A 22,927-nucleotide genomic window follows, 5' to 3' on the forward strand; every position below is an offset into this window, starting at 1 on the left:
ACCGGTATTCGCATCTGGCTGTCATAGAGTGTAAGGGTGACACCCCCCTCCAAAACCTAACACATATCAACCACACAGCCCCTGGGGCTAATCAAAATACAGACAAGGCACCAAGAGAGTCTAAATACCACGTCAGCCACAGAATCAATACATGCTCAGCTCCAAAGGGATGAGGTGGCAACCCCATAGACTGTGATTCCTACAACCAGCGAAGTCTGTGCCGAGTAATGTCGGAGGACAACGACCGACAGAGACTTGGATGCTTGGATCTACAGAAAAATCGTATGTTTGGAGATGGGATGACAAACAAGGCATAGGGAACCTACAAATGTACTATGTCTGTGCCGAAAAAAATCGGGACACGATCGACAATGACTCGGAGGCAGCAAACTATGAAAGGGATGTGAGATAGGAAAAATAACAAATCAAACAAATAACAAATCGCAACATTGCGTATCATACGAAAAAAGCTTTGAATCCTACCTGCAACGGCGAGCGAGAACCGCCGTCAAAGACCACGAACGGAGAAGCCACAACACACGGGTAATCGAATGCACAAACTCATGAACCACAAAGTGAGCTGGGAAGAACCGGCATAGTGACTTGACGTATCGTGCACCAGAACCGACAAGGAACACAGGTGAGTGGGCTGTTTAAATACCCCCCCGGGCTCCTCCCAAAAATTCAGGCCACCATACTTGATTTCTTTTTTATATACTGTGTATATATGTATATATATATGTATATGTATATATATATATATATATATATATATATATATATATATATATATATATATATATATATATATATAATATAATATAATATATCTGTTCTAACTTTTAAAGGGAATGGCGAGAGGTAACAGATAGAAGAGGACAGAATCTCTCTGGTTCCTCCTCACATGGCAGACATTTCCTGAAAACAGCCAGGGAGGTGCTTACATCGCACCTTCTTAAACTGGCTGTTTGTATTGTAATCACTATCACTGAGCTATGATAAGAATTGAACATCCTCTCCACTCCTCATCACAGCTTATGAAAGCACTACGCAATAGAGAAAAGCTGCAATAGTGACTATCGAAGCTTACCTCTCTTAATGTACAGTACACCATAGAGGAAAATATTCTGAACCTATTCAAGTCTGAAATTTAATGCATTGCATAAGAGACCTAAAACAGAAAGGCTGCAAAGAAAACAGATCAAGAGGAAAGTGTTTCAATACAAAGTAACGTCAGGGAATCTGAAATGCAATCACGCTCACAATCAATAAAAAAGATGTGTTCTATATTATAGGAAACCAGGGGTTTTGCAGACTGTGATAATAACACTCATTCACACTAAGCACATGCACAAAGTCGGTACCACAGTCCTTGATGCTATCCCGTGGTCTGGTCCTACTCAGAGTTCCCTCCATTCTGGCACTAAGCTCATTTGTGTTTCCACATAGATTTAGGGTTCCTGGACATCTCAACCTCCTCTAAAGATGGCAGAGAGGTTATGCTGCTGCCATCTTGTGACAGTACTATTGTTATACTCTTGTGACAGTACTATTCTTATTGTCTTCAAGTCCGATTACGGTATAGTTGATTTCTAGATTGTAAGCTCTAACGAGCAGGGCCCTCTGATCCCTTCTGTATTGAATTGTATTGTGACTGTACTGTCTCCCCTGATGTTAAGCGCTGCGCAAACTGTTGGCGCTATATAAATCCTGTATAATAATAATAATAATCCTATGTAGGTTAGTCTAATCCCACCTATGTGCATTTGTTTGCGCACAAACACATCTTCACATCCTGCCCAGCCAGGCACACAATTCTCATGGCAGTCTTCAGGCAGAAAACCAGTCATTGAACCCTGTTTTTGTATTTTCATTGAGGGGAATTTAACTTGTATAGGGATAGGATATTCATGAGATGCCCAATTGATTGCAGAAAAGGTAAATGGGACCAAACTATATACACCTTGGGTATATACCACCTCTTTACTTCCAGGTCCTTTCACTCTTCAGCGCTTTTCTTTACTCTTGATCTCACTCCTCGGGACCAGCTAGCACTGATAGATAGGTCTGACACTGGCTCAGCCAGGCCTAAAGCAAATGCCCTTTACAGGAAGGGACCACGGGTAACTATGGTGTAGGAAAAGTAGATAGTCCCAGTGTTAGCTGCCCATGTGGCTACTGAGCCCAGTACCACATCTTCAGTCCCTGCCAGCCCTCCTGGCTGCAGCTGCCTCTCTCCACTGGCCACACCACCACTATCCACTCCACTGGCTCTGCACTCATCCCAGACTGCAATCTCCCAGTCCTCTAGGGCGTGCCTCCCAGCCCTCTTGGCTGTGACATGTTGTTCCTCCCTGGAGACTTGCCTGGCAGTGCTCTCTCCTGCTGTCTTCTCCTTGCTCTTGTGCCTCCTGTCCGGGACACCTCCACGTGTTCTCAGAGGGCCTGTTCGCACCCAAGCCCAGGCCCCAGTTCACGCCCCCCCCCCAGACTGGAGCTCCCTTGAAGGCCACAACAGCCTAGCACTCCATCTTGTACAACCTCACGACTGACGTCTGTTGAATGAGCATCCTGGAAAACTGGCAGCTGATCGGCATATGATCAGCACTTGCAAACCAACCCACTGTACTAACATCATATAATTTATACAGCGAGTTCCTCCGTTTTTTTTTGTCGTTTAGCCCTCTGAGCATGTGTGTACCAGGCTTCATTCCGTCTCCTAACTACACTTCTTGAAAGTGTTCAGAATATCTTGTAAATTGCCTGCAGAGTCCTATGTATAAATGTACTCCAAAGAAGCACCAAAAAATGTAAAAAAAAAAAAATGTTATATTATTTTTTTATATATGTCGTGTAAATAATAGGAACACATAACAAACATACAGGAGGGTGGGTTCTCAAATGTAACTGCAAAAGTGGGAATACGCTTTATAGCTCATCTCTGTATAAATATGTTGTCTGTGTCCATCACTGGTGCTATATACAGGTATGGACAGTCCCCTTTTGCTGACATCACCATTGGGATTCCTCTTCTGGATACTGAACAGACCCCAAAAGAATTGATAGTGTCATAGGTACACAAATAAGAACCTGTCACCTGTACATAAAAAAAAAAAAGGACGGAACATTAGATCACAGATTTAGATGGGGGTGAGGGGGGGGTGAGAATGTTAGGTGGTTGGCAGGCTGGAGTAAGGCTTTATTGCAATACACAGTACATGCGATTAGAGACTTGGAGTATGCACGGAGTGATGCACTGTATATTATATATGGCATGATAACCACTATTGTATTTTCATTAACATGTCAGAGTGAAGCTCATATTAATATGAGAATACAATAATTTTTTATAAAGATTATTTTAGAAAACTTGAAAATTTGGAAAAAAACAAATACCGGTAAATGACAAAGTTAGCTTTTTTACAGTACCAGGGATCAAGGGGAAAGCAAACCTTTTGTTCTGAGGTTTGTTGTTTTACAATGCAGAACACAGAATATAAAATTGCCATTTTAAATATTTCTTTTTATTGCCAAACCTGAGCTAGAGGACACGGAAGAGTGGACAAGCACAAACAGCCTAAAGGTCCAATTTACACACAGTGACATCTATCAGTGTTCTGACACTTATGAAATGACTGGTGACTATACAATTTATAGATGCGGTTTCAAAATGCGTTTAATGGTGTGTTAAATTGCAAAAGTGTACTTCATTAGCTCCAATATAACTTTACACCTTCACATAAAGACAGTACATCCTCTTACATTACTACAGTGAGGTGAGAAGCTCATTAAGGAAGTGTAAAGGGCCAGGGGCCACTAACATCTGTTTAACATGATACTCTGACAAAGGAACAAGCAGAGTGATGAAGTCCCTGCTTCCATGGTGTGTTATAGTATTTAGATTACTGCTGTGGCCTTAACTAAGCATAACATGACCTGCAAAAAAGATACCTAAAGACACAATCTAATGAGATTGACTGGTTTATGTTTTGCATAGTTACTCTACATGTTTATTTTCTTAAGTATTGGTTGTTCTTTTTGCAGACAATTCAAAATGTAACCATATAGAGAAGGTTTTGTGAACTAAAATGATTAATGTACTGTATATCTAAAGCCAAGGCTTTGGAACAAAGTGTAAAAGGGTTAGCAATGATTTTTGTATCCCCACTGGGGATATTTACTCTCTCTATTTGCCCTGGAGAATTATTTTTTTCAAAATTTGGAGTTGTTCCTGGAATGGGAATAATGTAATATTGGCCATACACTCAAAGCTTTCTTTTGATCAGCTTGAAATAGATTCCTTCATTTATACTAAACAGCACAGATGGACAAATCGTCCACTGCGGGATACTGTATTGTGACATCCGGTACACAGAGCTATCAGAATAACTGAACAGTGACTGAAGTTGATTGGCTGCAGACAATGTTTGGTCAATTGTTTTCCTGCTTTGATCTTCAATCTTCACAAATCATATTTCAGCCCATTCAGCGGGGAAACAGGTGACATTGGATCTGAGTATGACACATGGTTTGGTGACATCTCTCTTAGGCTTCGTGTACACTAGCTTACACTGGCAGACCCTAAACTTGAGTTTAGGAGCTTTTGGCATTTTTTTGTCAAAGCTCCTAAACTCAACTCCATAAAAGCCTATGGGGGTTATTTACGAAAGGCAAATCCACTTTGCCCTAGAACTGCAAACTACAAGTGCAAAGTGCACTAAAAGGGCACTTGGAAGTGCAGTCGCTCTAGATCCGAGGGGGACATGCAAGGAAAATAAAAAACAGCATTTTAGCTTGCACATGATTGGATGATAAAATCACCAGACCTTCCCCTTATTTCAGATCTGCCCCTCAGATTTACAGCGACTGCACTTCCAAGTGCACTTTCAGTGCAAATTCAAGTGTACTTTGCACTTGTAGTTTGCACTTGTAGTGGATTTGCCTTTTGTAAATAACCCCCTATGTGTCCATGTACACATAGGCTTTAAGCAGAGTTTCGGGGCTGCCAAGTTTAGGTGAGCTTCAAACTACCTCTCTTGAACGCAGAAAGAATCGCGTTCAGGATAGGAATGTTTTGACCGCTAGCCAAGGGAAAACACAAATTCCACCAAACACGAGGCAAAAAAGTGTTCTGATTTTGCCACGATTTTGACGCGTTTTGCATTTTCCCACGGCCGAGCTAAATGTTGGCCAGTGTACATGAAGCCTTATGCCCCATACACACGATCGGTTTTCACGTCGGAAAAAGTCAGATGAGAGCTTTTGGTCGGGAATCCCGACTGTGTGTATGCTCCATCTGACTTTTTCCAATGGAAAAACTGCCGGAAAAAGATAGAGAGCAGGTTCTCTATTTTCCAGATGGAAAAAAATCCTAGCGGAAAAACCGTTCATCTGTATGGAATTCCGACAGGAAAAAAACACGCATTCTCGGAAACAATTTGACGCATGCTCAGAAGCATTGAACTTATTTTTCTCGCCTCGTCATAGTGTTGTACGTCACTGCGTTCTTAACGCTCAAAAGTTCAGAGAACTTTTGTGTGACCGTGTGTATGCAAGAGCGGAATTCCATCGGAAAAACCATCCAACTTTTTTCCAACGGGAAAGCCGGTTGTGTGTACGGGGCAAAATAGAGGATTTCACAGACCTCATCATACTTAGTATTAGTTCCTCCTATGTAGTTTGACATATTGGGCAATAAGTAGTACTCTCCATTGATTTCTGTCAGATGTGGATTATTCAGCCTCATCCCATGGGACCTTGAAGACTTTCAAGTCTGTTTTAAAGGTAATCCACCAAGTTGTCAGTGATTTTCCTTGTTTCCGCATTTTTTTAGGTGGTGGCACACAGCATATTGTGACTTGGAATGCAGTGATTGGGCAGAAGCAGAATATGTTTGGCCAGCCATTGCATCCAATTGCTTATAGTATTTTCTAAGTTCTGCATATTACTGCATTTCAAGATTTACTTGTCTGTGATGTATGTGATGCCCAAAATTTACTGTAGGCATATTTAGTTTAATGAGTTTTTAATCAGTTTTTGAGTGAGTTTCCATATGTTGTGGTCCGCGGGGTTTCACTGGCATACAGCTATAGCTATATTTCTAGGTGCACTTTTACGTTCGTAGCTAGTGAAGGTGTATACCAGATTTAGCGTAAATGCTGGAACACACCTGCCGCTTGCCTTGACAGATTCACAATTTTGGTGCAGAATGCCATACAATATGCAACATATTGTTGCAGAATGACATATGATTGACTTTAAAAAGGCCTTTAATGAACACTATCAAAGACATTTTTAATTTCAATAAGATATTGATGGCTAGTTGGGTGTTTGAATTCAAGGCATTGCATTTTACCCACGTGAATATTTCTCTCCCATGTAAAACCCGTCTTGTTCTTCACGGAGCAGTCTGTCTGTTGCATCTCGTAAGTGGTTGAGGAGGATGAAAAAAAGACTTTGTCTGGCACTAAAAGCAGAGTGATACCTTACCAGTTGCTGCAGTAAGAAGGATTTAGTTTTTTGGGGAGCTTTATGATTACACCTTACCTCCAGTAGCAAGGAATGGGCTCTGTTTGCCAGAACTCATTGAATATTCTAGTAAGGCTTGTCAATATTGCAGTTTCTATGCTTCAGCATCTCTTCTTTGATTTAATCTAATCGTGTAACCTTGTCATTTTTCAAGTTTCTAATCACTTTTCTCATTTCTCTGATTGCAATCATATCCATATCCACCTGAAGATCAACAGCAGAAATGGTGGCACTAATGTCAAAGAATTTGTAGGCGTAGCTTTGTTTAAGGTCTCTTTGAATGTTAAACCCATCACATATCTTGTTCTTCTTTGCTAATCAAAATCCATTTGTTCTTATTTATGGGAGCATTTGAGTTACTTATTGCACCTGTTAGCTGTCACAAACTATTGATGCATAGGGTCTTTACGTCGTTTTTGATTGAAGCCTCTTGTTTCTTTACAATTAAAACAACCTTTTTTGTTAAACCAGCATCTTCATTTGACTTTCATATGTTGGTGTAGGTATTTTGCTGTTTCTTTCTCCTTTCCTGATTTAGTCCTGTCTCTTTGGAATGTGGCTAATTTTCTTTCATTGATTAGATTCCAAGTCCTGTCTTGCATCCAGCATTTTTTGGTTTTCCTCTGCAAAGTCCAGTTCTCCTTTCTGTGCTATCCCGAACTGCTTGTTTGAAACAGGCCTATAGGCCATAAGTGTTGGTAACATATAAAAGCAGTTGGACCAGATTTCTAAGCTTGCATTAAAATCATTGTACAATTTCAAATGTCTTTAACTTGTCCACCATGTATGGGTAGGAGTGCTTTTGGTCTTGTTTCTGTTTGAAACAAAGTTTGAAGGAGGATCATTGGAAGTGGTGATCAGACATAATATCTGCTCCTAGGTACACCTTTGCATCCAACAGTGCTGAACGTCAATATCAGTTGATGCCCATACCTGTATAACTTATTTCATTGTTCATAAAGCCATATGGTGATCTTCTTGTGGATGGCCTTATGTAGAAAGTATGTATGTACAATGCAGAGGTTTTTCATATTTCAGAAGAGTAGTAGGCTCTCCCCACTGGCATTTGTTTATTTAGCCAATCTATTATTGCCAAGTATATGCTTCAAACCCTGGTGGCTGTTAATAATTTGATAATTAAAATTGCCAATGAGGATCTTTATGTCATAACTGGGGGTGTCATCTAAGGTTCTGTGCAACAGTTTATAAAATAACTTATTGCTAATTTTCAAATCTATGTCTCAATAGATGTGTGCACTCGTATAATGGTCATCTTAGCAATTCTGGACTGGAACTACGCAGGGATGATGCGATCGATCACAGGCTTCAATACCACCGGGGTGCATCCTTGCAGGTGATGTTCTTTATGTGCCCTGTATAAAATTGTGCTTCTGAAACCTCTGATCTTGCCACTCCCAGACCATCTCATTTCACCGATACCAAAAATATTGACCTTATAATTATTAAATTAAGGCTTGTGCCAGTCTTTCATATTGATACAGGGCACATACATTCCAAGGTTCAAATTTGCTAACAAATGTTTTGCTTAGAATACTGGATGTGACCTGGTCTTTTTCCTCCAACATAATCATCAAGACTGTTGCCATTTTCTGATACTGAGGTGAGATTCTTTCAAATTGACTTTTATTGAAACCACGTCTTTGGCACACATAATATAACATAATTGCTATGGATATCCATCAACAAAGTTAGCAGGGTAGCTTATATTTACCAAAAGTAACCATTTCAAAGAAAGCCAAAGTGAGGTAAACGTGTTAAATAGAAAAAACTGTGTGCTTCTCTTTTCCTATATTAGAAAGGGGAAGAAATATGGGAAAAAAGGAGAGGGGATAAATATGAGTATGAAGGTTCAGCAAGTAAGTGAAAAATATGGAATGCTTCAGGAATGTGCATGCCATCCTTGTGCAGGGGCCATGCTAGTTTCTCTGTGTTATTTTATTTTAGTGCTGCCGAAGCAAAGACTTAATGTTTCTGCAGTGGCAAAAGGTTTTATGAGGCTGGTTTGCTGTAGGAGGAGATGCCTGCCCGCAGTCCGCCTCTCATAAGAGCACTGCCCAGTGCCCACCTGGTACCTAGATGTGGTAAGTGCGGGGATGGATGACTGATCGCGAGACCCCCCGAGTTGAGGAGATGTGGGAGTGACCCGACCGAGCTGTGGGAGGTTCTGCCACCGGCCGACCGGGGGTAGTTGTTTGCCGCCCCCCCAAAAAAAGCCACCAGGCATGAAATTGATGTCCTTTGTTATATAATTTGTTTCGTTTTTGTACATTAGAACAGCAAAGACACTTGTATAGCATTGGAAACGCTGATGAGTTAGTATTTATGCTGTTAAGTGCTGTACTCACTCATCCGGATAAACGTAATCAAGCACTAAGCAAGGTGTTGTCACATTGTCCTATTTACACTTTAATATACTGCACAGTGGTCATCCACAGCATTAAGTTGTTAATTCTGGGTTAGCTTCCCTAAATGATATCACGTTCAAAACAGATGCAGACACACCAAACACTTGCATTAGTCACCAACATAACAATACTTCTGGATATAGGTAATCCCTTATAATACCTATTTGTTTATCCCAACTTATTGTACAATCAACCACGCTTAGTCATGGGGAAATTACATAATTTTGCATCATGTAACAAATGTACAGTATATTACAGAAAAAAAAAACTTCCTTGTGATTGACACACTTTTTGTTTATGACTAGTCTCTCTCTTGTTTTGATCTTTCCATCTCTTTTTTTTTGTATGATTTCTGTTTTATTATACCACCATAGTATGTATGTATTTGTATTCTGACACATATCTCACTGCAAAAAAAACAGTAGCTAGTAATAATTCTTCCTTTAGCTCAGGAAGCCTCATTTATGAAATTGCCTAAAGTGTCTGCTTAGCCTTACAGCAATCAGTCACATTCAAACCTGCTCTAGGATATGACAGCAGCACAGACATTTCAAGTTTGGATTGTTTAATTTTGATAATTAAAGCAAAAAACATCTATTGCCATCTCTACCTCCTATAAATATACCATTCCCAAAGCCATATTTGTCTTGTTGGACTTAAGGCTAGGTAAGCTGGCACAAGACTATCTAAAGCAATAATCTATCTATCTATAGCAATAATATATTGATAGATAGTAATAATAACAAAGTCAAAATAGTAATGGCAATACCAAGGAAAATAGCTAGGATCTTGAGTAGACAAGTCCAGAAAATTTACTTTATGGAAGTTTTAAAGAGGAGCTGAACTGTAAAAACTGTGTCCAAAGTGCAAGCAGAGGGAAAAGTCATCAGTTTTGCCTGTGGGCTCCCTGCAGCTGATCTTGGGGAGACAGCCATCTTGGTAGAGGTTAAGGCTGCATTCACACCTGAGCGTTTTGTCGCCTGAAGCATGAAGCTCCAAAACGGGAAAAGGGGAAAAAATCCATTATTCTCAAGGGAGATGGTTCACATCTCCACTCCAAAACGCCTGACGCCGAACGCGTGAAGCTCAAATAAGTTCTGGACCCTTTTTTGTCACTCGAATTGAGCGTATTTGGGCGTTTTTCTGTTTTTAACATTGGTGACCCTAGACCTGTCCAAAATCGTGGTTAAAAAACGCAGCGACAAATTGCGGTAAAAAACACTGCGAATATTGTGGCAAAACGTGGTAAAAACCACCGCAAAATCACGGGAAAACGCTACGCTCAGGTGTGAATGCAGCCTAAGGACTTGGCCGAAGACGTGATCAAGTAGAAACAGGAGACTAGTTATAGTCTCAAGGCACAGGAAGTACACTGCAATGTTTAGGAGAAAAACAAGAAAAAAAAATCAAAAATTTAGGGCACTGCTTAGGCACTATTAAAGCCTAAGTTTATGTAAATAAATAAAAAAAATCAGCCAAAGAGCTGGTCCTTTGATTTATTGAGAAGTGTCCCTTGCGCTGATGGCAGCTGTTCTAGTTCTTCTAAGGCCCCGTACACACGACCGAGTTTCTCGGCAGAATTCAGCCAGAAACTCGGTTCAGAGCTGAATTCTGCCGAGAAACCCGGCCGTGTGTACACTTTCGGCCGAGGAAGCCGACGAGGACCTCGGCGAGGAAATAGAGAACATGTTCTCTATTTCCTCGTTGTTCTATGGGAGAACTTGGCCCGCCGAGCTCCTCGGTGGCTCCAGGACTGAACACGCCGAGGAACTCGATGTGTTTGGCACGTCGAGTTCCTCGGCCATGTGTACGGGGCCTGAGTTCTTCTTGTTCTTCTAGTTCTTCTAATCTCTGCCCCCCTGAAAAAAACCTTTAGGTGTCAATGCAGTTGGACGTGTCATAAGAGCTTGTCAAATGTGCGGACTATGCTCACCGTTTCTGCCCTCTCAGGCCTCGTACACACGACCAGGTTCCTCCGGCAAAAACCAGCAAGAAAACTGCTTCTTGCCGAGATTCCCGTTCGTGTGTACGAGGCATTCAGGTTTCTTGTCTGTAAATCTGGCCAGAATCTCGACGAAAAAAAAAAGAGAACCTGCTCTCTTTTTTCTCGTCGAGATTCTTGTCAGCCTGTTTCCCGACGAGAAACCTGAGAGTGTGTATACTTACCTGTCGCTGTGGAAACCCGTGCATGCTCGAAATGACTTTGACGAATGCGTGGTAGCTTCCACGGCATAGGTAGGGTGAAGCAAGATGGCGGCGCATGTCTGTCATACGCGATGACGTCACCAGGTTCTTTTTTTCTTTCAAGAGAACCGCCGTTCTTTTGAAATGAAAGTCAGTACACTCCGGCGGCAAGAGTTTATTGCCAAGAATCTCGTTAGGGAAAACAACAGGTTTTTCCTGATTAGATTCTCGTGTGTACGAGGCCTTACTCATTCATAGAATCTGTACTATCTGTACTATATTCATTGAGTGCTTTTCAATGATGGAAGCTATAGTACAGCTTCTAAGAATGGAGGAGGGTAAGTAAACGGTGGGCATAGTTGGGGCACTCTTGACAAGTGCCTATGACAGGTCTAGCAGGCTGTATTAATCGCAGCAGCACTGAGTAAATACTGCTGTGGGAGTTAGGCTCCATGTACACGGGACACTTTTACAACTGCTCTTAAATGATTCAACTTGACAAATAGTAACCCACATTTAAAAAGTCCATTTTGCTGCGTTTAGTCGCGTATGCGTTTAGAAGCATTTAAATTTTTTTTTGGCAAAAACGAAAACGCCTATAATTGAAATGCTGCTAAACACGGGTTACCGTGTTTAGCCACGTTTAGTCACGTTTGGCGTCTGAAACATGGAAATATTCTGCGTCTGAACCCATTTTTTTGCTTTCAAAGAAACACTGTTAATCGCAACTGCCTAAAAACGGCAATAAACGAGACTGTGTACATGGTTACATAGGATAACATTGAATGAGCAGTTGAAAAAAGCGTCCAACTGCCTCTGAACATACGTTTAGCAGCGTCCCGTGTACATGGGGCGTAAGGCCTCATGTACACTGCTGCTGGTAAATGGGAGCAGTTGGGCATTTTTTTCAACGGCCCCTGAACTCTCCTTTATGTTATCTTATCAGTACATGTGCACAGGGTCGTTTACAGTAATTTCTAGGCAGTTGAGTTTAGAGACTTTTTTTGGAACGCAAACAAATGGGTTCAGAAGCTGAGTTTAGAGGGATTTCAAGCGCTAAACGCGGTAACTTGCGCTTAGCCACATTTCGTTTAGAATTTTTGGCTATTTAAAAAATATATATATATATTTTAGAAAAGCTTCTAAATGCAAACGCGGCATTTAAACGCGGAAAAATGTACTTTTTATTACGTGGGTTACTATCTGTCAAGTTAAATCATTCAAGAGAGGTTGTGAAAATGTCCCATGTACATGAAGCCTTAAGAAGGGGGGTTGTTTGACAGAGGATAGAAGATTTCAAAAAGCATAGCAGCCACCAGTACAAGGGTCACATCTCATTATATATAAGTACTGTTCATTTTACCTCATCTTAAGACAAGAATTATATTACTGGCAGCATCATCAGATAAAAAATGGTAGTCTCATGTCGAATATGAAGAAGAAAATTTTCATATGACAGAATACAACTTCGGAAGTGATGTAATGTATTGTATTGTATTTGTATTGTATTTTTGGCTGAAAACTGTACAGATTAATAGAAAATAGTACAATCTGGTATCATTCAAAAGACATTTTTCCTGTTTGTCCCTTCGGATAATTTTGGATGAACTGTTGTGAACGACTCTCGAAAGTTGTGTACTAACGATCAGATTATCGTACGATCGCTTCGAAAGCAGTATTTTTTGTACGATTTTTTGATCGCGTGTACTAGGCTAAAAGTGTTACTAAACCCAGGACCCTGCATGCACTATATCTGGTCTCCTACAATACACAGAACATGGAAAAGCAAATATTTTTTTTAGTAAATATAAACTGCTAAATACCTTTTCTCATCAGCAGTATATAACATGCTTATGACTTCTATCAGTGTCTGGTTAAAGCTTGTAGGAGTAATTTTAATTTTACTCATTTTACAATGCTGATTGGCCCTGTGCCGATCACATTCACCCGCCCAAGAAAAGTAAAAAACAGTCTAGCAGTACACACCAAACTGAGCATGTACAGAGTGCCCCCAAGGCTCTGTTCAATCAGGAGATGGATTTGGGACAATGGAAGCAGGGGAGGATCAGAGAAGGTTAAACTGCCTTTTTATACAATGCAGAAGATTAACCCTTTAGGCTCCACATTGCGTATAAGAAGCATGCTTTACTGCATATAAAGACTGATTTTACTGTTGTGAGTTTGGTTACACTTTAAGGTTTGATAAGATGCAATAAATTGCATTTTTGTTTTAGGGTTTAGATAAACGTTATGAAAGTTTTATGCAACAGCTGGTATCATTTACCTAAACGTAAAAAAGCTATCAGGTGCAAGTGTAAAGAGAATATCGTTTGTCAAAAAGAATCCGTTCTCTACTAGGCACTGATCACATCTACATATAAACTGAACATAATAAACATGTCTTCATTAACTATAAAAAGCTTAAGTTAAACAATATGTTTTTCTTGTTCTGTGACCACATACTTGGAACATAATAAGATATAAGAATATTAGGTGTTTAGTTACTAAGAGTACTTCACCTGTTTGTGAAAATTCCTTGCCTTAACATTCAGAAATATACAATGAACAGCATTATGATCTTTTATATTTTTCTCTTAGTCAGCACATACCCAGACTGCTGTAATCCACCCTATTAAAAGCAAAAAAAAAAAATATATATATATGTATGTATATTCCATTTAAACATACCTACATTTCTGGCTTGTCATATTTTACAACCTTTAAATTTTAGTAGACTTCACAAAATATCCACCCTTGATCTCTTGCCTCTTCCTCTCCTCTCCAGAAAGTCTCAGGATTAACTAGTAATTACTGTGTTTCTATATCACATATACAGTAGCATATTATCTGTTGTTTAAAATACAGCTACCTTTACACACCAACAATAGAGGGATTTCCATAAAACATATACGTAAAACTGAAAACAAGAAGTCAAGCCTACCACAAAACCTTCAACAAGCCAGTCTCCTTTTTTATGAGTGGTGTGTCGTGACCACTATTTTAGTTTAGCTAAAACTTTTTTATAAGCAGAGTGGGAGGAGAAAATACTCCAAGCAACCTTCAATATTAAAGTGAACCTCTACTTGTAACGCAGAGGGAAAAGCAACAAATACTACTATTGTAAGCGCAAGGAGTTTCTTACCACTGTCATGTGACAGTCATGTGACAGTGCTGGTGCCTGACTATTGGCTGTTCAGGCACTCAGCACTGCACCCTAGAGGAAGAAGAAAAAAAAGAAGAGAATAACATACTTCCCATTCAATCCTCTTTGCCCAGGTGGCTAAAAAGAGTTTTAGGAAAGGGAGGATATGTAGATGAGTGAAGATTTAACTTAACTTGTTGCTTTCTCCTGCATGGGTAAATCACAGATTTACTTTATGTGGACTAAACTTAAAGGATCACTAAAGGAAAAAAAATGTTTTTGCTGAAATTACTGTTTACAGGGTATAGAGACATAATAGTTAACTGATTCCTTTTAAAAACTATTAAAAATAGATAAAAATCAATCATATAATGTGCCTCTTAGATGCAAAAACGAAACTGAAAGTAGTTTAGTCTTTGCATGTTATTTTATGCCTCTGTGCTGGACAGTGCCATAGAGAGTCATGGCTAGGAAAACGAAACTAAACTCTCCCATGACTTTTTTCATAAGGAGCCAGAGAACCAGGAAGTGTCCAGAACAGAGGAGTATTACAGCAACATCAGAGCAAAAACGAGCAATGAGGACATGAAACCAGGACTGCAGTAAGGTAAAAGAAGCTATTTAGCTAAAAAAAAAAAAAAATCCTTTAGTGACCCTTTAAATTACACTAAACGCTGTAAAAAAATCTATTCAAGTATTCTTTATTAATTTAAAAATGTACCTTCCATTACTCTCATGCCACGTACACACGATCATTTTTCGGCATGAAAAAAAACGTTGTTTTTCAAAAACGTCATTTAAAATGATCGTGTGTGGGCTACACATCATTTTTCAGGTTCTGAAAAACGACAAAAAAAAAAAATCGAACATGCTGCATTTTTAAACGTCGTTTTAAACAATGTTGTTTTTCGGGTTGTAAAAAATTATAGTGTGTGGGCTAAAACAACGTAAAAAAAAACGCGCATGCTCAGAAGCAAGTTATGAGACGGGAGCGCTCGTTCTGGTAAAACTACCGTTCATAATGGAGTAAGCACATTCATCACGCTGTAACAGACAGAAAAGCGCAAATTGTCTTTTACTAACACGGAATCAGCTAAAGCAGCCCAAAGGCGAATGGAGCTTCCCCTTTATAGTGCCATCGTACGTGTTGTACTTCACCGCGCTTTGCTAGATCATTTTTTTAAAACGATGGTGTGTAGGCAACGTCGTTTTAATGATAATGTTGGGAAATCTTCGTTTTTTGGACATGATGAAAAACTATGTTTTTTTTCATGCTAAAAAATGATCGTCTGTACGCGGAATCAGCCTCCTCCAAATCTCCAAATCCCTTCTTTTTTTTTTTTTTTGCTGCGGCTGCTTCAAACCGAATTCCTGTCAAGCCTCGTACACACGACCGTTTTTTCTGCCAGGAAAACTGCCAAGAGAGCTTTTGGCCGGGTAAACCGGCAGTGTATGTATGCTTCCTCGCAGTTTTCCCGACAGGAAAACAGCCGGGAATCCCGGCGGGAAAATAGAGAACCTGCTCTCTATTTTCCCGTCGGGATTCCCGCCGTTTTTTTCCCCACCAGATTTACTAATACTTTCCTATGGGAAACACTGCCAGGCAGGGCCGATGGAGCATACACACGGCCAGGATTCCCGGGCAAAGCTCTCATGGCAGTTTCCCTGTCGGGTTCTCTGGTTTTCCCCCTTTGTTTTCCCGGTGGACTTTTTACTGCTTGGAAAACCAAGTGTGTGTACAGAGCTTTAGAGGGTGGCTACACTCCTTCTCCTACTGTATGCAAGGACGTAGTCACTATCTCTTGCACTCTTCTGATATGGACTGGGAACTATGGGATTTGTAGTGTGCATAGAGCAGTGCACATGAATGCAATTAAAATGCACTTCTCATTACAAACATATAGAAGGGAGGATGAAAAGGGAGATGTTCAGGAGCTCATGGAGGACATTACAAGGAGGCAGAAAAACTCAGTAAGAAACAAATTCATGAAAAATAGATTATAGTGCCATTAACTCGTAAATGTGTAGAATTATTTTTTGTTGAGAATAAGCAGGGCTTTTTTTCAGGGGGAACTTGGGGGAACTCAGTTCCACCACCTCTGGCTCAGACTCTTTAGTGCCTGCTTACCACAATCACTTGTAAACACAGAAGTCTGGTTTGTGTGTTTACAAGTGACAGCTCTGCACTCTGTGTGTAACCCCCCTGAACTCTACACTCTGTATATAATGCAATCCTGGTATTTAATGCCCCTTTAAGACCCTTCTACTGTTTATGAAATTTGAATGGGGTCGTGGTTGAGTTTCTGCACCTATTTTTTGAGAAAAAAAGTTCTGAGAATAAGGATATAATTTTGGGGTTATTTAAGAAAGGGAAATCCACTTTGCACTACAAGTGCAAACTACAAGTGCAAATTGCCCTGAAAGTGCACTTGGAAGTGCAATCGCTGTAAATCTGAGGGGAAGATCTGAAATAAGGGGAAGCTCTGTTGATTTTGTCACCCAATCATGTGCAAGTTAAAATGCTGTTTTTTATTTCCTTTGCATGTCCCCCTCGTATCTACAGCGACTGCACTTCCAAGTGCACTTTCAGTGCACGTTCAAGTGCACTTTGCACTTGTAGTTTGCACTTGTAGTGCAAAGTGGATTTGCCTTTCGTAAATAACCCCCTTAAGCCCTGTACACACGACCGGTTTGTCCGCTGAAAACCGACCGATGGACTGTTTTTATCAGACAAACTGATCGTGTGTGGGCCCCATCGGTTTTATTTCGATCGGTGTAAAAAAATAGAACAAGTTTTAAATTTTTCCTATGGATAAAAAAACTATAGAAAAATACGATCGTCTGTATGAAACTCCATCAAAAATCCATGCATGCTCAGAATCAAGTCGACGCATGCTTGGAGGCATTGAACTTCATTTTTTTGGCTCGTCGCCGCGTTGTACGTCACCGCGTTTGGACACGATCAGATTTTTGACTGATGGGTTGTAGGCAAGACTGATGAAAGTCAGCTTCATCGGATATCCGACGAAAAAATCCATCGGATTAGATTCCATCAGATATCCGATCGTGTGTACAGGGCTTAAGTGTCACTTTGGGGTTGATTTACTAACGGCAAATAGACTGTGCACTTTGCAAAGGGCAGTTGCCCTCTGCAAGTGCAGTTGCTCCAGAGCTTAGTAAATAAAGTAGGAAAAAAAAAAGAAACATCATTTTTGCTTGCTCATGATTGGATGGTGGAAGTCAACAGAGCCTCTGCTCATTACCTAAGCTCTGGAACAAAGCGCACAGTCTTAGCTAGATTCAGGTAGGGACGCGTATCTTTAAGGCGGCGTAGCGTATCGTATTTACGCTACGCCGCCTTAAGTCAGAGAGGCAAGTACTGTATTCACAAAGCACTTGCCTCCTAACTTACGGCGGTGTAGCGTAAATGGGGCCGGCGTAAGCGCGCCTAATTTAAATGATGATGGGGGGCGTTTTATGTTAATGTTTGGTGACCCGACGTGATTGACGTTTTTTACGAATGGCGCATGCGCCGTCTGTTTACATATCCCAGTATGCATTGCTCCAAAGTACGCTGCAAGGACGTATTGGTTTCGACGTGAACGTAAATTACGTCCAGCCCCATTCACGGACGACTTACGCAAACAATGTAAAATTTTCAAATTTCGACGCGGGAACGACGGCCATACTTAACATTGGCTAGGCCAGCTATTTGTTGGAATAACTTTACGCCGGAAAAAGCCATACGTAAACGACGTAAAAAAAATGCGCCGGGCGCACGTACGTTTGTGAATCGGCGTATCTAGTCATTTACATATTCTACGCCAAACTCAACGGAAGTGCCACCTAGCGGCCAGCGGGAAAAATTGCACCATCTTGTATCTGGTTTCCAGAATACGCTTAAATTAACGCCGGCGTAGATTCAGAGTTACGACGGCGTATCTACTGATACGCCTGCGTAAACGTACCTGAATCTGGCTATCTATTTGCCTTTAGTAAAGCAACCCCGTTATATCATTACAAGTCATATTTATATAGGGCAAAATTAATATTTTGCATTTTTATGGCCAATGCAATTTTTAATTGCTGCAATTTGCTATTTTATCACGTTTTGTTAGTTTTCATACTTTTCATAATTTTTTCTTATTTTTCGAAGCTTTGAAAATTTCAGTTTTTAATTGCTTTATATACTAGAGAAAATCTTAGTAGTAAAATGAAGTAAATGTGATAAAACAAATAAATATGTGCATTATGTATAGTATACCATTATCCTATGTACTGTGTGTGTCTTTGCACATTAGGTGGTAGGGTATTTTTGTAATATAAGGGACTTATATGAAATAATCATGTACTTTTAAGTACCGTATTACATGTCAGTACTATATAAATGTGGAGGTTTGCAATCTAAATGGGCTTTTGCAAATCAGGTGATCTTTGACAATAAAACTTAGAAGCTGATTGGTTGCCATGCACAGTTGTATTCTGGCTGCTCCAGTCTTAGTACATCCCGCTCTATGGTTCAAAAAGCAGTAACCCAAACAATTACATATACGTATTTTGACATCTTATTTTACTTGAATAGGGAGACATTAGGGACTAAGGGCAGGGGAAGCACACGTAATTGTATCACTGTACACTTGTTATCTAGAAGTTACTTAATTTGCTTGTAACACACAATAGGAGGGTTACTTCCACTTGTAGGGCTGATGTGGCTTCAGGGTAGCTTATTTGTAAAAGGAGGATGTTGACACAAGAAAGATGTGACCTGTGATGAGAGAGGTCAAGTAAAATGAGCCCTTTCAAGAGGGTAGGGAGATAATAGTACATGAGTGATGATGAAAGCTATATATTTAAATGGAATCCTTTTTTCATGAATATACAAAAGTGGTCAGCCTGTAAGTAAATAACCTTACCAATGTATACATATGCATTGTAAACCTTGCTTCTGTATATAGCATGTAAATTTGTTCTGTATGTACATGAATGTGGCCAAATATATTCATTAAATATTTGGGTTGTGCTTCCAGCTAGGTGGTGCTGCATAGCGATTATGCTTTTCTGTCCTTTCTCACTACAATTCTGCCAGTCTGGTCAAGCAGCTAAAAATAATGGCACTTGATTGGTTCTGAAACATTGCCTTTGTATGTACTATGTGATCATGTAATAATGCTTTGGACCCGTATGAAAAATCATTGGTGTGCTGGTGACATTTCTTTGCATCCTACTGCAGTACGTTGGCTTGAAATTGTACTTAACCTTCCTGGCGGCATTACCGAGTCTGCCTCGGGGTATAATTTCAGTACTAATAGTGGTAACCCTGAGCCAGACTCGGGATCGCATCGCAGTATCCAGGCAGGGAGTTACTTACCTTGTCCCCTGGATCCTGTGATGTCTCCCGCTGTGTGAGCGAGCTGTCTCTTCACTCGATTCATACAGTCCCCCGAGTGCCGCCAAACTCTGTTCCCTGCGACCTTATTACGCATGGGGGCGGAGCAGTGGTGTATTTAGATTTTGTGTTGCCTTGGCCTGACTAAACTTGTGCACCCCCTAATTTATATATGAGCCACTCCTTCCTGTCAAGGCCACACTCCTTTCTGTTTAAGACCCGCACTGACATTATTGAGTAGGGACACTAGTTCTAAGGGCCTGGGGGGGATGAATTCCCTTAATTTGCATAGATTTCCTCTCACTTCCTGTTTGGCTATGGGGCAGGAAGTGAAGAAAATCTAAGAAACTTGTCTGCTGGAAACATGTCCGTCGGACATGTCCGATGGTTAGTACACCTAATCGGACATGTCCCGAAATCCCGTGCATGCGTCGAATTGATTCGACGCATGCGTGGAAGCATTGCACTTCTGTGTTTGAGAACGTCGGTGTCTTCTACGTCACCGCGTTCTCTGTCCGCGGGGATTTTGGTGTGTACACACATCAGACCAAAAGCTCCCAGGAGACATGTCCGATGAAAACGCTCCGCAGACCGTTTTCATCGGACAAATCTCCTCGTGTGTACGGGGCCTAACAGTGTAGTGCAAGCCGGAAGAGACTCTTTCCGTGCTGCTCCCCTGCAAAGTGCTGCCCTAGGCCTGGGCCTTGTTGGCCTAGGCCAGGATACAGCGTTGGGGCGGAGATTGGCGCCAAATTCAAAAAAGTGAAAACACAGTACACATACAGTATACTGTAATCTTACAGATTACAGTACTGTATAAAATATTTACACACCCCTTTGTCCCTAGTGGTCTGTCCAGTGTCCTGCATGCACTTTTATATTAGAAATACCGTTTTTTCTGCTTGGAAACTGTAGATTGTCCATAGCAACCAAAAAGTGTCCCTTTATGTCAAAAGTGGTTTTAGACCAGCTAGAAAACAGCGATAATAAATTAGAATCACTTGCAGAATTGAGCGATAGTGATTTGAGGGGAAATTCGTCATCAAACACTGAAAGTAATGACAGCGACAATTCTGCAACTGAGCAAATTTCAGTGTTTTTGATATGATTACATTATTGAATAATTTTTATTATTATTATTATTATATTATTATTTGTTATAATTATTTATAGTTATTTATTATATTATAATTTATGATTTTGTGTTTCAAACTTTATCATACTCGGAATGTCTACTAGACTCTTGTTTGGACAGATTTAAGTGAGTTATGCCTAAGAATTACAGGCCTACAATATAAAACACCAAATTTCCATGCAAAACAATTGTACCGCTTTCAGTACCAAAAATCTGAAAGAATCATACCGCCAGGGAGGTTAATGCCTTCAGGGAGGCTATGACCACACAGCCAACCAAGAGAAGTAGCTTTGTGGGCTGGTTGTACCACGTACATGTCTCTAATAAAGACAAATAAGGTGTTCATAAACTCATAGAATTTAAACATGCTTGAAACACACATAGATCTATACTCAAACAAAAAGATGAATAAAAAAACAAATAAAAACAAAAAGAAAACAAAAGAATGGGTCAGACTTGGTGGACTCTTTTGTCCCTTTTGGACATCAGAAGAGCACAAGTTAGGCACCAGTATCTTTTTATGTGTCCATCTTTTTGTGGCTCTTGAAAAATTTGCATAGTAGAGGGCTTGAATACTTGTGACCGGTATACTTAGGGGGTGCCAGCTAATTTATCTGGGATGGAAGGTTGGCACTTTTTTTTAAGACAAGGCACTTTGTTTTAGAAAAACTAAAACTATAAAATAACATCCAGACCTGTCAAACAGACCTTCAGGAACAGAGTGAGAGATGTTCCAGAGAAGAAGAATTTAGAAGATTGCTTGGGGGTAATGAAATCAAGGCATTCTAGGTAAACCCTCAATAGGCTGTGAACCACTGCAGTGGCTTGTACCTCCACTCATGCTACAAATAGGAAATAAGGGGCAGGGGCAGAATTAGAGTATTAAAGGTCCCACATACATATATTTCCAAGTCCCCAAACCCTGTGTGTCTAACCCAGGGGTGCGCAACCGTTTGAAGAGCGAGGGCCACTTAAACAACTTGGTAACCAGTCGCGGGCCACAATGAGCGGAGCGGGCGGATGACAGGTCATGCTTAGTCTATAGGCCCTCCGATCCGCCTAGATAAAAGGGGATGAATTCCCTTCTGTTTTTCGGATTGGAGGTAGGCAGGCGTAAACGGACATCTGTCGCTCTATAGCGGTGAATTTGTTCGGGCTGATCGTGTGAAAGGGGCCTAAGACTGCTTTCAAACTGATGTGCTGTGGTTTACCCACACCGCGGGTGCAGCGTAGTGCACCTGTGTCTATCCTGCGGGTTAGCTGAACTTTGATATAGACTCCACCTGTGGCAAAAGCCGGCGCTGTAGAGGATGCATCGGCTTATGGGGCTCTGCTCCGCAGCTGCTTTCTTCCTCTACCACCAGCTTCATTCACAGCACTGATGCTGCGAGATGGCGGGTCAGCAACCTGCGATCTGGGCTTGCCAACCCACCATTCCAGAGCAGGAGGTCGTGGGCCACATCAGAGGGCTACGCGGGCCACATGTGGCCCCCGGGCCACTGGTCGGCCACCCCTGGTCTAACCCCATTGACACACAATTTTACTGTGACCAGAGAAACTAAAGAGAAAAAACTAAAGAAGCAGAAAGATAGGGCAGTTCCAACAGGTGCCTTTGACAAGTCCAGTTGCATTGCCTATGTGGAATCTAAACATACTTGAAGTACATATTTCTGTTTTCTTTTCTAAAAGACACTTTTTTTTACATTATCAGCAAAACACACCGTATTGGTGTTTCAGAATATAAATATAGAAAGAACAAAAATGCAGTGAACTAAGATTCTGAAAATCATACCATAAATACATTTGTTATTTTAGATTTTCTTTTGTATTTATTTTAGTATTGTATTTGTTTTATAAAACAGTGCTTTCATTTAGTGCTACACAAACATTAGTATACATATATACGTTATCAGTCAAACGTTAATTCTGAAGTGTTGGCAAATGTATTGAAGAAATGCTGCAAAGCCAACTTTTACTCCAATGGTTTTGTTGTGTTGGCTCTGTATCATGCAGTCCTGCACGTGTCAAGATAATAGGAAACACACCTGCCTTTGAGCTTCACAGCTGCGTGACTTGCAATGATTTTGTCACTGTATTATTTTACTTAAGTTCATAATTTTGCTATA

At 40.6% G+C, this 22,927-nt stretch overlaps 1 pseudogene; it reads right to left on the minus strand.

Annotated features, from left to right (window-relative positions):
- Positions 1-8,412: 8,412 nt before the first annotated feature.
- On the minus strand, positions 8,413-8,509 carry LOC120942091 (annotated as a pseudogene).
- Positions 8,510-22,927: the final 14,418 nt, after the last annotated feature.

This window comes from Rana temporaria, chromosome 5 (assembly GCF_905171775.1).
Source record: "Rana temporaria chromosome 5, aRanTem1.1, whole genome shotgun sequence".
NCBI classification, from domain to species: domain Eukaryota; kingdom Metazoa; phylum Chordata; class Amphibia; order Anura; family Ranidae; genus Rana; species Rana temporaria.